Source organism: Rhynchophorus ferrugineus, unplaced genomic scaffold (genome assembly GCF_030347505.1).
Source record: "Rhynchophorus ferrugineus isolate W39M unplaced genomic scaffold, kcgeb_rfMv2 rfM2, whole genome shotgun sequence".
NCBI classification, from domain to species: Eukaryota; Metazoa; Arthropoda; class Insecta; order Coleoptera; family Curculionidae; genus Rhynchophorus; species Rhynchophorus ferrugineus.
In genome coordinates, this window is record NW_027472581.1 from 30993937 (window position 1) to 31006982 (window position 13046).

General features: G+C 31.8%; 1 long non-coding RNA gene across 1 annotated transcript; it reads right to left on the reverse strand.

Annotated features, from left to right (window-relative positions):
- Positions 1–3483: 3483 nt before the first annotated feature.
- LOC143191794 (uncharacterized) lies at positions 3484–9243 on the reverse strand. The gene is made up of 3 exons (XR_013004622.1): positions 8808–9243; positions 8286–8730; positions 3484–8234 (listed from the first exon to the last, which is right to left on the reverse strand). It is a non-coding gene; the product is annotated as an uncharacterized LOC143191794 (long non-coding RNA).
- Positions 9244–13046: the final 3803 nt, after the last annotated feature.

A 13046-nucleotide genomic window follows, 5' to 3' on the forward strand; every position in this document is an offset into this window, starting at 1 on the left:
AATAAATAATATTTTTCTTGATTAACTTTTTCATCTCGATCTTTTCTAATATCTTGGAAACTAAATTTAGATACCATAATGATAGGAAGGTTCCATAAATTGCATCGGTTCCAAACGATTTGAGGAAATTTTTACAAAAGCAAAAGAGGTGATAAACTGTATATCAATATTTATACTAAATATTTCTAATAAATATATTTTCTGGAAAACTTTTTTAATATTCAAAAATTTATTTCCATGGCTATTACAAAATACAAGATAATATTCGCATTGTTCGCGACACTAATTGTTAGGACTTATTTTATAAGTAGGTAAGAGAGAAATCTTTTTTTATAATTTATTTTTATTATTTTATAACTTTTAAGTAGAATGATAACGCGTTAAGCGTTTGGGAATATTTTGAGAGAGAATCCTCAACTTCTACTATCCGCAATTAGATATCATCAGTAAAAGACAATACCTATTTTTAGATCCTAGGTCTAAAGAAACAGGATTTGATATTAAAAAATAATACTAAGGTGATACAAAAATGTATTACAAAAAAATTCTAAAACATACATACAGTTCCGCAACTCGAAATTCAAGATACAAATGCAACAACTGAATAGTAATTTTTATATGTTTAGTTTTTATTTAGTATTTACGATTATTGTAGATCTTTATTTTTAAAGTTTTTTGTAAGCCCTATTGTATTATGTATGTTTATTATAGTTTATTATTTAAAAATAGCAATTAATGTATCATTAAAATACGATAAAATATTTGGGGTGTCTTTATTATATTCTTATTTACAGATCCACAGAAGAATCAGATGTAATTTAAAACGAAATTATTCATTGTAAAGTAATAGTATTCAGTCATTCTTCCTTTTCTTTTTTTAAATTAGTACGAGGAGGAATATGTTAATATTCGTCTCACTTATATAAATAAATTCATTCATGGTTCATTCTAATAAAATATAACAAATATTAAAATTAAATACCATGAAACGTATTTGGGATAATTACTCCATTCCTTTTTACCCATTTAAATTGATTGAAAATGAACTGACCCAAGCAATTAGCTCCGTCCTTTCCTCTCTCACAATTTATACAGGAAGGAATTCGTACATCTTTGTCTGATATCACGAATAGAAAAAACAGTCGAACCGTGCATAGTAATTACTATTTTCAGTTGCTAGTTTTTTAACTATTGACTGTTTCGATTTTCAGTCGATAGTTCCCAACGCTAGTTTCTATATAAACAATAAATAATTCTGAATTGTTCAATGTGACTGATAGTTTGTTTAAAATAATTTATTTTTGCCACAAAACACTTACAAATTAAAACTTAAATAAAAAAACTTAATAATAAATTTCGCTGTGGTTTCGAATATATAAGTAATTCTGGCTGGGGCATTGGCTCATTTCATCAAATAGCTTTAGTAAAACCAAAAAGGGCAACAAAGAGGTATTATTTGTAACCTACCAACTATGGTCTCTAATAAAGGTAGCGTGCACCATATTTTCTTATTTAAACAATTTGCAATCGATAAGTTTTAGCAAGTTTGGAAATTTTACCAACTGACAAATAAGAAGCTATTTTAGTTTTTTTTGTAAAACTATTCAATGGACAAGCATTTATAATTAAATAAGTATACAGCCGAGTTAACTGGTGAGCTCTAATGTAGTTTTTGAAATGTTTGAATTAATGAATTACACTTATAACAATGAATGAGTTTTATGGACACATATGCTATTTATTATATTTTGAATAGTTATTGGCATTAATGGTTATGTTTCATCATTTAAGAATGAGGTCATATACACAGTTTTAAAGCTCATTGTTCTTTATAATAGAATAATCACCGATATTCAATTTCTTTACTAGAACTAGAACGAGAGTCACATTTGCAGATATTGCAATATAATATAAAATATTCCTTTAAAATGTGTAATATTAACATAACTTTACTATGGAAATATGATACGTTACTATTTTATGAAACATTTCATTCGCTTTTTCTGTCCCTATCGTGTTTAGATTCCAAGTCACATATCCCACTCACTTGTATCTTCATAAAAACTATGTTCAGTCAGACTAGGGATGGGACATCGATGAGGATGACATATTGATGTCGCAACAAGTGACTAATTCTAATTCACCATAGCTATTGATATTCATATTTCAACAAAATTACAGGTAAGAGAAACATAATTTGGTAACATTACGTACTATATTTTAAAGCTCCTTAATTTTAATTGATTATTTAAGTATTTTTAGAATGTTTAACATTTTAATAATAACCAGGTTTCACCGTTAGCTTGGTACAGAAATAACGAAGAGTAAAGGCCAACATAAACTAAATAAAGCTGAAGGTGACTCAGAAAAGAAACCGAGTCATGACTCTAAGACATTAAGGCGTACAACAGTTTTCGAAAACGTAAATATATACTTCATGTAGCATCTGTATAAATAGTATACCTGAAGTGGCAATAACAAATATAATTATTTATCTACAACAACATCATATAAGGAATGCATCAGTAAATGATTCAAGATATTTGGTTGGGGAAAAGGTAAGTTATGTTTTTCCTAATGGATGGCTTTAAAATGGCCTATCTCTAATAATTGTTATTGAATTATGCTACACTATAACTTTTTAACTGTAATAGTCCATGTGACATTCTAGATATAATGGTAGTATAAAATTCTAGGTTATTTTGTCCTATTTTTTATTATATTTTTTTACTACTTCCGAAGAATGATTTTAAAAAAATTAATAACCTAATATAAACTAATAAAAAACTAATAACTACTATTTTGTTGTACTTCAATCAATACATAAGCAAGACAACTTATTATTTATTAGTAACCCATCAGCCTCCTCGGCAATTTAGGGTCTATTCCCAATTTTATACAATAGTATAACAACGAGTATAATAGAGTAAGTATGTATTATGTTGTTAGGTTTGCTTCAGTCCTCTGATTTCCTGCCCGTCGTCAAGTAGTTGTATTGCTTTCATGTTGCTGTGATTTATTAACCTGATGTTATGCTTTAATTGAAAATCTTGGATAATTTCGTAAATTCATTTGGTTTCGCTGTCATCGTGACCAAAGGGAGTAATTAGTTACCAAAGAGAGTAATTAAATCAAGAAGTTTGTTTTGGCAGAGTTGGGTTATTAAATGGTTTGATGTTTTTGAGCAACTCCACATGTGCATCCCCTCGATCCAAATTGGCTTTGTGATTCATTGATAAATAAATCTCTTTAATTTTAGGTCAAGTTGACAATATCTTCCGACTACCCGGTACAGTTGATTGATTTTGAGTCTGACCTGCTTTGCTTTTTGTCTAACATGATACTTCTAAAACATATTTAGCTGATTCATCTTGACAAACCAGGTATCCGTCAAGTGATATTAGGTTTTTTTCATTTCGCCGTAACGCAAAATTAACATGGAGAGATTTGGAGATATTAAGCTGTATTTTCTAATCTCTTATCCATTTAGAGACCTTGTTGACTGTCACTTGTAATTTTTCTATAGCTTTAGGCAGGGATATAACTTTTACAATAATAATTGTGTCGTCGGTAAGTGTTCCAAGTATTGTTTTTGTTGTTGTTGGGATATCAGCAGTGTAGAATAGAGTCATTGAGAATAATTCCGGGGTAACAATTTGTTCATTTTATGAATTAGTCCCATACTTCTTTTCTATAAATATCTTTTCAATAACTGCCGTTACTGTATAAACTTGATCGCTTGAGAGGTGATTTCAAAATCCAAACTGAAATTAATAGCAGTTTCTCAAATAATTTTGATATCGCAAGTAGCCGCGAAATAGATCCGATTTGTTCTACCAGTTTGTCAGTTTTTTAAGCATAATTATTTATGCTACTTTGAAATATTCCAGAACATGCTTCAGTCTCAGCAGACATTAAGTGCGTAGGTCAACATGATGACTGTTTTTTGTAACAGCTCTTTGAATAATTTTTGAATAATAAAAGTGAAAAATGCAACTCAGACTAATCGATAATTCTGTAGTTTTTATGTATGTGTATGCATTCTTAACTATTCGCTAGTGTAAGACCTGGTGCGACTAGGTTGGCAAATCGTGAAAAAAGTGGATGAAATCCTATAACCTATCGGGATCGATCGAGATGGAATTTCTCAAACAATACATAAGAAACTTTCATAAAACTGGATGTCTAAAGAAGTTCATTACTTAGGTTCCATATTAGTTAACAGTGAAAAATTCAATGGATCGAGATTCGATTTATGAATCGTTGCTGAATCGAAATGAAGTCGGCCTAATTTTGTAATGAATTATAGGGAGCAACGAAAAATATATCGTACGTCCGGACAATAATATATAAAACATTTCAAAATTCATATAAATAAAATCTCATTGAAACATTAATAAAATAAAAAAAATATTTTGTCCTCATCTTAGTATATAAAAAATGACAAGAAAGAAATCCAGATATGTTCAGATTATGAAGGAGGTATTCTAGTCTAGAAGCCTGAATTTTATATTTTCAATGTATATTTTCAAGTCAAATAAAAAACAATATTTTTACTGTCTATTTTTTACAAGATGTTTATTAATATTTAAACAATGCTATAATGAACAGGGTGTAAAAAAAATAAAAGTCGAAAAAATTATAGGCTGATGAAATGGGGGTGTCAATAAATGGCGAACCATCCTTAACATTATTGCGACATTCCTAATAATCTGAAACCAAACAAAAGACAAAATTCTTATCGTACAAAAGTTACATAAAATACTGTTCCCCAAAATTACGTCTGCTTTGATAGGATTTTTTTGCAGTTTTTTAACATTTCTGATATTTTAAAAAATAGTAAAAATACAAATATTGTTATAGTTCGACTTTGTGTAACAGAATAGTAGAAAAGTAGTAGAATATAGTAGACTCGCACCAAATTTTAAGTGAATCAGTGTAGTAAAACTTGAAATATCATGTCAACCGTACCGACAAAAGTACATTTTTTCAATCTGCGATTCCGGCTCTATACATTAGGCCTCCCTCTGTCCAAAAAGAGAACTCTGAACTTTTTCTTTCAGCTGAATGGTGCTGACATCCTTTAGAGAGTTAGAAGTTCTTATTTATGAGAGTTCAATCTAGGTATTATCACGTTTAATGGTGAGCGCCTAGGCTTCTGGACCAATAGTGTATTCCCTTAAGAGTCATAATTCCCTAAATGGAAATAAAACCTTAATTAAAAAAGTAGTATGCTAGCTGTAGAAGTTGCAATTTCAATCATCTGAGTTTCAATCATATCAATTTCATATCAATATTTAGAGATTGATTGTTATTTTGGTTTTCTAACCATAAACATCGAGTCACTGAGATCTCAGACGATCGTCACTGAGATAGTCGATCCTACATCACTAAAAGTTATATCAAAAAATAGTTTAATTGTGGAAAAAAACTCTTAAAGGTATATTCCTAAAGAATGAAAATATCTTAAAATATCAATTTATTCTGAATTTTTACATTAGAATACACCTGAAAAGTTATTATTTAACAAAACCATATCTAGAATGGAAATCCATTGTGAAATAATTGTATTTCACGAACAATCGTATCGTTGAAATCAATCTTGTGATCACACATTCACGTCAATTGGAAAGTCCCCGCCCTGACACAAAGATGTAGCGCCACCGCCTAGAATTATATCCATGTTTTTTAGTTAGCCCTAACTCCTCAAAAGGATACGATAAAAGATACGTGTATAAATTTGACAGCTGTCAAATAATTAGTTTGTGAATTATAGCATTTTAAGTAAAGCAACTTTTGTTATTGTGAAAAAAATGGATAAAAGGAATTTCGCATGTTGATAAAATATTGTTCTTTGAAAGAAAAAAATACAGTTGAGGCAAAAACTTGGCTTGATGCCGAGTTTCCGGACGCTGCCCCAGGAAAATCAAGCATCAAGGATTGGTATGCTAAGTTTAGACGTGGTGAAATGAGCACCGAAGACGGTGAACGCAGTGGATGCCCAAGAGAGGTTGTTACCGACGAAAACATTTAAAAAATCCACAAAATGATTTCAAATGAACGTAAATTGAAATCGAATGAAATATCAGACACTCTAAAGATATCAACTGAACGTGTACACCATATCATTCACGAATATTTGGGTATGAGGAAACTCTGTGCAAAGTGGGTGCCGCGCGAGATCACTTTTAACCAAAAACAATGACGAGTTGATGATTCTGAGCAGTGTTTAAAGATGATCAAGTATAATAAACCCGAGTTTTTGCGTCGATATGTGACAATGGATGAAACATGGCTCTATTATTTCACTCCGAAGTCCAATTGACAGTCATCTGAGTGGATTTGATGAGTATATGTGAGTATACATTATGATAATATTTAGAATATAGAAATCCATGGTGAAATAATCATATTTAACTAACAATCATATCGTTGAAATAAAGTGCTTGCGATCACACATAGGTGAATTGTTTTAAAATATTTTCCCACTTCCGGGCATCCTTGATGCAGGTAATTTCTCAATATCTAATCAGTATTTTATCATTATGTTTTTGCTCACTTATATTGAATATAAATTTTAGATTTTTTTATGTTTCTATTACGAGTACCAGGAATATAATGATTAATATTAAATTTTGACATGAATCATACATAGAGTAGAACTCTTATTTTTTAATAACTGTAGATATCAACAACAAGTTCCTATTAAAGATCTTGATAAATACATATAATGTTTTTGCGTCACCATATCGAAGATTATCTATTCAATACGGCTATCAAAAACCCGACTTCTCAATCTGAACATTCCGCAGGGTTTTATACGAAATCACGTATAATTTTTACGCAGTATTTTACCACACATTTGTCATCATCTATAATTGAATAAAATTGCGGTAAAAAACCACATTAGAATTATGATAATTACTTTGTGAAAGTTTTATTTTAATATTAAGTATGTATAATATATATGGGAATATGTATCGTATGTTTTTAGATTATTTTTCAAGGTTATATTTTGGACCATTCCATTGTACAATATCCGAATTATTTAATTTGTAATAAACTGAAATCTGTATAGAAATACGTATAGAAAGATTTTTTTTTAAGAAAGTTTTGTCAGTTCAATATTTCCAAACAACAATCTGCTGTATCAACGTATTATAACAAATTATACTTTAATACTGTGGTAACTTTAAGCACAAGTAATATTAATAATTAAATTGAAAATAAAATGTAAGAAATATTAAAAGTTTCAGGTATTTTTTCAGGAGGTTAGTATTTCACAGTCAGTTTCACAAACCACTGGTTACACTACACAACCGTTCAAGGATATGGATGTTCGTAATTTATGGAACCGCATTAAACATGAGTAACTGTGATTACTTTACATTGATTCTTATATTATTTGTATTTAATTTTATTATTATCAATGGACTTGAACTACACTTAATTAAACAGTCCCGATAGTTTGTATGATAGGGTTGTGTTTTATTATATTTACATTGAACTATTTTCCAAACCACTTATACTATCCCCGAGAAGCTTAATCCTTAAATAAAAACATTAGAGAACATATTTATGTTTTTATGTTTAGTTGTTCTTGTTAAATGATTCTTGGAACACTGTATTTCCCGTTAGTTTCTTCTGTAACTACCTGTATATATTTTTATAGATAATATAATAAAATTAGATTTCTTATGCATATGGCATATTTGAAAAACAGTTAGTATACATTCTCACTCGTATAGTGTAACCAAATGCTCATATTTATTCCAAAAGATTACACTTACATCTATGCACATAAATATTTCACACACTATAATACGATTTTCTACATTTATTCCGTATTAAATATATACTCATCTTAGTTGTTTTCACTCTAATCACCCTGTCTTCGCATTGTTAGCATTGAATAATAATCCAACATTCAGAAGTTTTTATTCACTCACTGTCATATTCAGAGCCACTACTCAAGTTAACAAAGATGTTAATTTTCAATATAATACTAGTTCACAATTTCGTCACTTGTCAATTTCTTCTTCTGTGCTTGAAGGAGCTCATCGAAACCGAAGAAAACTATTTTAGACAATCCTTTCCACATATCCAAACAGTTCTTATTTGTATATTTTTCTCACCTGCATGTCTCTCGTATATAGGTATTCTATATAGTGATAGGGCGGAAGACGTTACTTTCTGTGGCCATATGAATTACTATGCTCTTTTCAGGCCTATCTCTGAAATAGTAAAATACATAAAACACAATTAAACATTTCATTTATATTTACCAGTAATAATTTCAAATACTTCACTCTTTAACGTGGTATCTTCAAAAATTAATCTATGTTTTGTAAGCCATTCTTTGAGAGCTGAGATCTTTTTCTTGGGTTTCTGTTTCTAGCATGAGGAACAATATATCTGCAATGAATTATTAAAAAATATAAATCCTAATCAAATGTTATTCTAACTTTTATATTTATTCATCAACTTTTGTTATCTTTACACACTCTTTAGTAGCATCTTGATTGAAAGAGAAAAATCAACAAGTCTGCTTTAATTTTATTATGTGGTTTTAAAAATTGTATTCTTTTAAAAGTGATGCCGAGAAGTCGAATTCGACCTTTTCTTGGGGTTGTACATGTATGTAGACACATTTCAGCAAGTCCAAAATTGTATTGTATTTCTTATTTTGAAAGATTTTAGTCATGGTGTCCGTACTAATATTAAGTGCAGCTGCAACACAATAAAAATATTTCCAATAAAAACCCCAGCAGCTTAATATTTAATAGTATAATAGTATCAATACTTACCCCTATAACGTATTTTACTGGTAAGAACGGGCTCCCATTACCTTGTTCCTTCTGACTGACTATTTATTGGGTGTCTGTATTTTCATCCAGAGTAATTACAAATATGAAAAGGGATTTAAAATGTATCAAAACAGAAAAAGTGCCAAAACAACGTTTGCCGGTTTATAACCTCCTATTTTTTATATTTTAGAGTCTCCTTTTTACCAACGAGGGTTTATCTGGACTGAACATACTGTTTAACGTGGGCTCCAAACCACGAGCCTCGGCATTAAGCCTATCGACTGGGGAGTGAAAAACTTAGAAATCATCCTAGTAGTCATCCGGTATTATCCAGACTGTTATAGCCTTTTTCCAGTTACTGGCGTGACTGAGATCATTTTCTTTGTCGAATTTAGAACAATCACAAACATATATTTACAACCATGCCCGAGCAGGATTCGAACCCGCGACTATCCGAACAGTAGATGGGCCATCCTGTCGCCTTTACCACTTTGCCAACCAAGCCGGCATAACTTCCTATTGTCACTAACGTTTTAAAGATTTTATATATTTGACAACTGAAGGATTTTTGGCGGGCTAAATGGGTTACATGTTCGAGCATATCAGGCAGAATTGTATCTCTTTTTAAATAGAATAAAATGAGAAGGAATATATTGACCATAGACATTTCATTATTTTGAGTCTGTGTCCTAGTTTAGTAATATCTAAAAGTTACAGCACTTCGGTTTTAACCGAAATGGAGTTTTCCGTATCTTTTTCCGAATATCTCCTTTATGACTACTGAAATCCGAGTATCTATATGCATCTAAAATATTTCTCAGGACTTGGAGACTCTCTATTTTGAAATACTTGTATCATGTTGATAGATCATATCATATTGAGTTCCATAGATCCATATAATATTTTATGTATAGCAGCAACTTATGTTAAAGCGAGTTTTATTTGTTTATATTTACTCGATTTTTTTTCTTAAAACACAGACAAAAACATGTACCATTCAAGGAAATCATAAATTGTTCCGAATATCTATGGTACTTAGAATTCCATATTGTAGTTCGATATTTTAGACCTTTTAATTTTGGGTGGTTGATGTTTTTTTTAAACAAAATTTGAACGATAACGTACAGAAACTAAGTGGAATTGCCGCCTTTTTTAATCGTAGAATTTATCGCCTTTGCCAATACTGAAATAATTACCATAAATGGCAATATTGTTGGTGTTTGTTCGGTGGCTGTGTTTGCCAGATGTGATATTTTAACATGTCCAAGGGACGTTAAAACTTAGTTACCAAAGTTACTGATGTATGATGTGTAGTTAGGATCTATGGATAACTTGAAGGATGCATAAACGACACCGAAAGTTGTTTCTGCCGGCTCTTGATGGCAGCGTATCTACGGTGTGGCCTTTTTCCCTTGCACGCATTACAGGTTCATCATCTGAAACTAGAGAACTGAGTGCACAATAGCAACAGGGTATTGCTTATTTATTTATTTGAGAGTTTAGCTTAATCCTAGTGAGGCCTACTAACCTTAGTGGGAGAATATCGTGCGTTGGCTCCTTTGTTCTCATTGCACATCCATTATTGTTAGTGTCAGGGTATAAGCTGATACGTCGTGCGTTACTTTCCCTTCATACCATATATTTTATCCTAGCATCGTTTATCATTGCTATCAGCTATCGTTATTTTTCGGTTGTATTATGATTGTCTGCCAATGAGATTGACTACTATGGACTAAGATTGTTGTTAATCATCATATTATTCCATCACTTCTATTGATTATCATTGACATCGTTTTTTATTGAGATTATCAATAGCATCCATTATCAGTATTTGTCGATTCATTTATTTATCGATACTATTAGTTATCAGTAATATAATCTGCAAGCATAATTAATTACCGATACATTTAGCTGCCAGTATATTAACTTTCAGCACCATTATATTTCAATTACCTGACATTAGAAGTATGTATCGTAATAATCACCAATCATAACCGTGTTATGTTTCGTATATATTTTTAATTTCACTCTTGTTATTGGAAATTGATTGCTCAGATCCGCTATTATTATATTTTCGAAACTGTTACCCGATCACCTCAACATCAAGGTATCGCATGCTTATTTGCTTTATTTATTTTGCCTTTTTTGAGTAAGTAGTTATAAAACAAGTGAATTGAAAAGTCCCTGGCCTGCCAGAGTAAAACACTTTTTTTAGCAAAATTAGTTTTTTTCATTCAACATAATTCCGTTCAAGGGTTATATACTGATTATAGCGACCCTCCAACTTTTCGATACCCTTTTTATTGTACAATTTGCCCCTTGCTTCAAAATAGGCCTCAGTTTCCTCGATCACCTCTTCGTTCGACGAAAATGTATTCCCAACAAGCATTTTTTTGAGATCTGAGAACAGGAAATAGTCGGTGGGGGCCAGATCTGGAGAATATAGTGAATGAGGAAGCAATTCGAAACCCAATTCATGGATTTTTTACAACGTGCATTGTCTTGGTGAAACAACAATTTTTCTTTTTCTTCAAATGTGGCCGTTTTTCGGCAATTTCGTCCTTCAAACGGTCCAATAAGGCTATGTAATAGTCGCTGTGGATGGTCCTTCCAATTTCAAGGTAATCAATGAAAATTATTCCATGCACATCCCAAAATACGCCATAAATTTGCCAGCCGACTGTTGCATTTTCCCACGCTTTGGAGCGGGTTCATCGTGTGTAGTACACTCGGATGACTCGATTGGACTTCGGAGTGAAACGATGGAGCCATGTTTCATCCATTGATTCCGAATCACCAACTCGTCGTTGTTTTTGGTCAATAGTGAGCTCGCGCGGCACCCACTTTACACAGAGCTTTTCATACCCAAATATTCGTGAATGATATGATGTACAAGTTCAGTTGATATATTTAGAGCGTCTACTATTTCATTCAATTTCAATTTACGGTCATTTTAACTCATTTTGTGGATTTTTTAGATGTTTTCGTCGGTAACAACCTCTTTTGGGCGTCCACTGCGTTCACCGTTTTCGGTGCTTATTTCACCACGTCTAAACTTAGAATCCTTAATGGTTGATTTTCCCAGGGCAGTGTCCAGAAGAAACTCGGCATCAAGCCAACTTTTTGCTTCAACTGTATTTTTTCCAAACGCAAAATTCCTTTTTATGCATTTTTTTAACAATAACAAAAGTTGCTTCACTGAAAATGCTATAATTCACAAACTAATAATCCGACAGTTGTCAAATTTATACACACATCTTTTGATGGTTAGGGTTAACCCCTTAATTAGGGTTGGTTAGTTGGTTTTTAATTGACCTGTTATCATTTATTCTAATATCTGTTTTTATTTATTTAAGATGCTACTTACACTACACCTGTTATTTAAAATAACGAATTCATTTGTTTGTATTTTAATTCAAGTTATTTTCGTTCTTTCAATATGCTTCATAGTGACAAATGATTAATTTTTATTCAACGTATATTGTAGGACGATGTCGGGAGATTAATAATATAAGAAAATTCGTCTGCGTCCAGAGCAATTTCCGCAAAGCACCGGTGGAGTTCCAGGGCGGGTAACACAAAAACCATTTCCGATAAGGAAAAGGCCAACCGACAGACGTCGGCATTAAATTACTATTAAGGCCTGAGGGGGGCAGGTGGGCGGCGTGTCTGGGCGCATTAAGAAACAGCCACACGACCAAATAGAGATTTATGGTGGTCGGGAAACTCGCGTTTTTCTTTATTAATCCTAAACCTAATGTGTCGACGAGATGGGATGGGTAATGGCCCGGAGCGCTGAGAAAAACAAGATATAACACGACCGCGACCCCGTCCGTTTCTTTTTTTACCGCGCCGGCTTCTCCATCATCCTATTTTAAGATTTAGCTGGATGGATGCCGGAAACGGAGCGGTGAATGGAGCACAATAAAATTTTAACGAAACCAACGGCAATGTATCACGATTTCGACAATAGCGATTTTATGTCGACGGATATTTTGCTCACAGATTGCACCAGTTAATTTTTGACAATATCTCATGTGGCTGACTGTTTTCAGCCTTTAAGTTATGTTAAGATATGTGAGCAAACAGTATTTTTTTATCAATTACATCTTACCTTAGATATTCTTAGTATAATCTTAATTTACAAATTAATTTATTACTACTGTTCTGTTAGACTTGCATTAATACACAAGCAAGGCGAGTACGGGATTAATATATCAGTCCGTATTTCCCAAATTA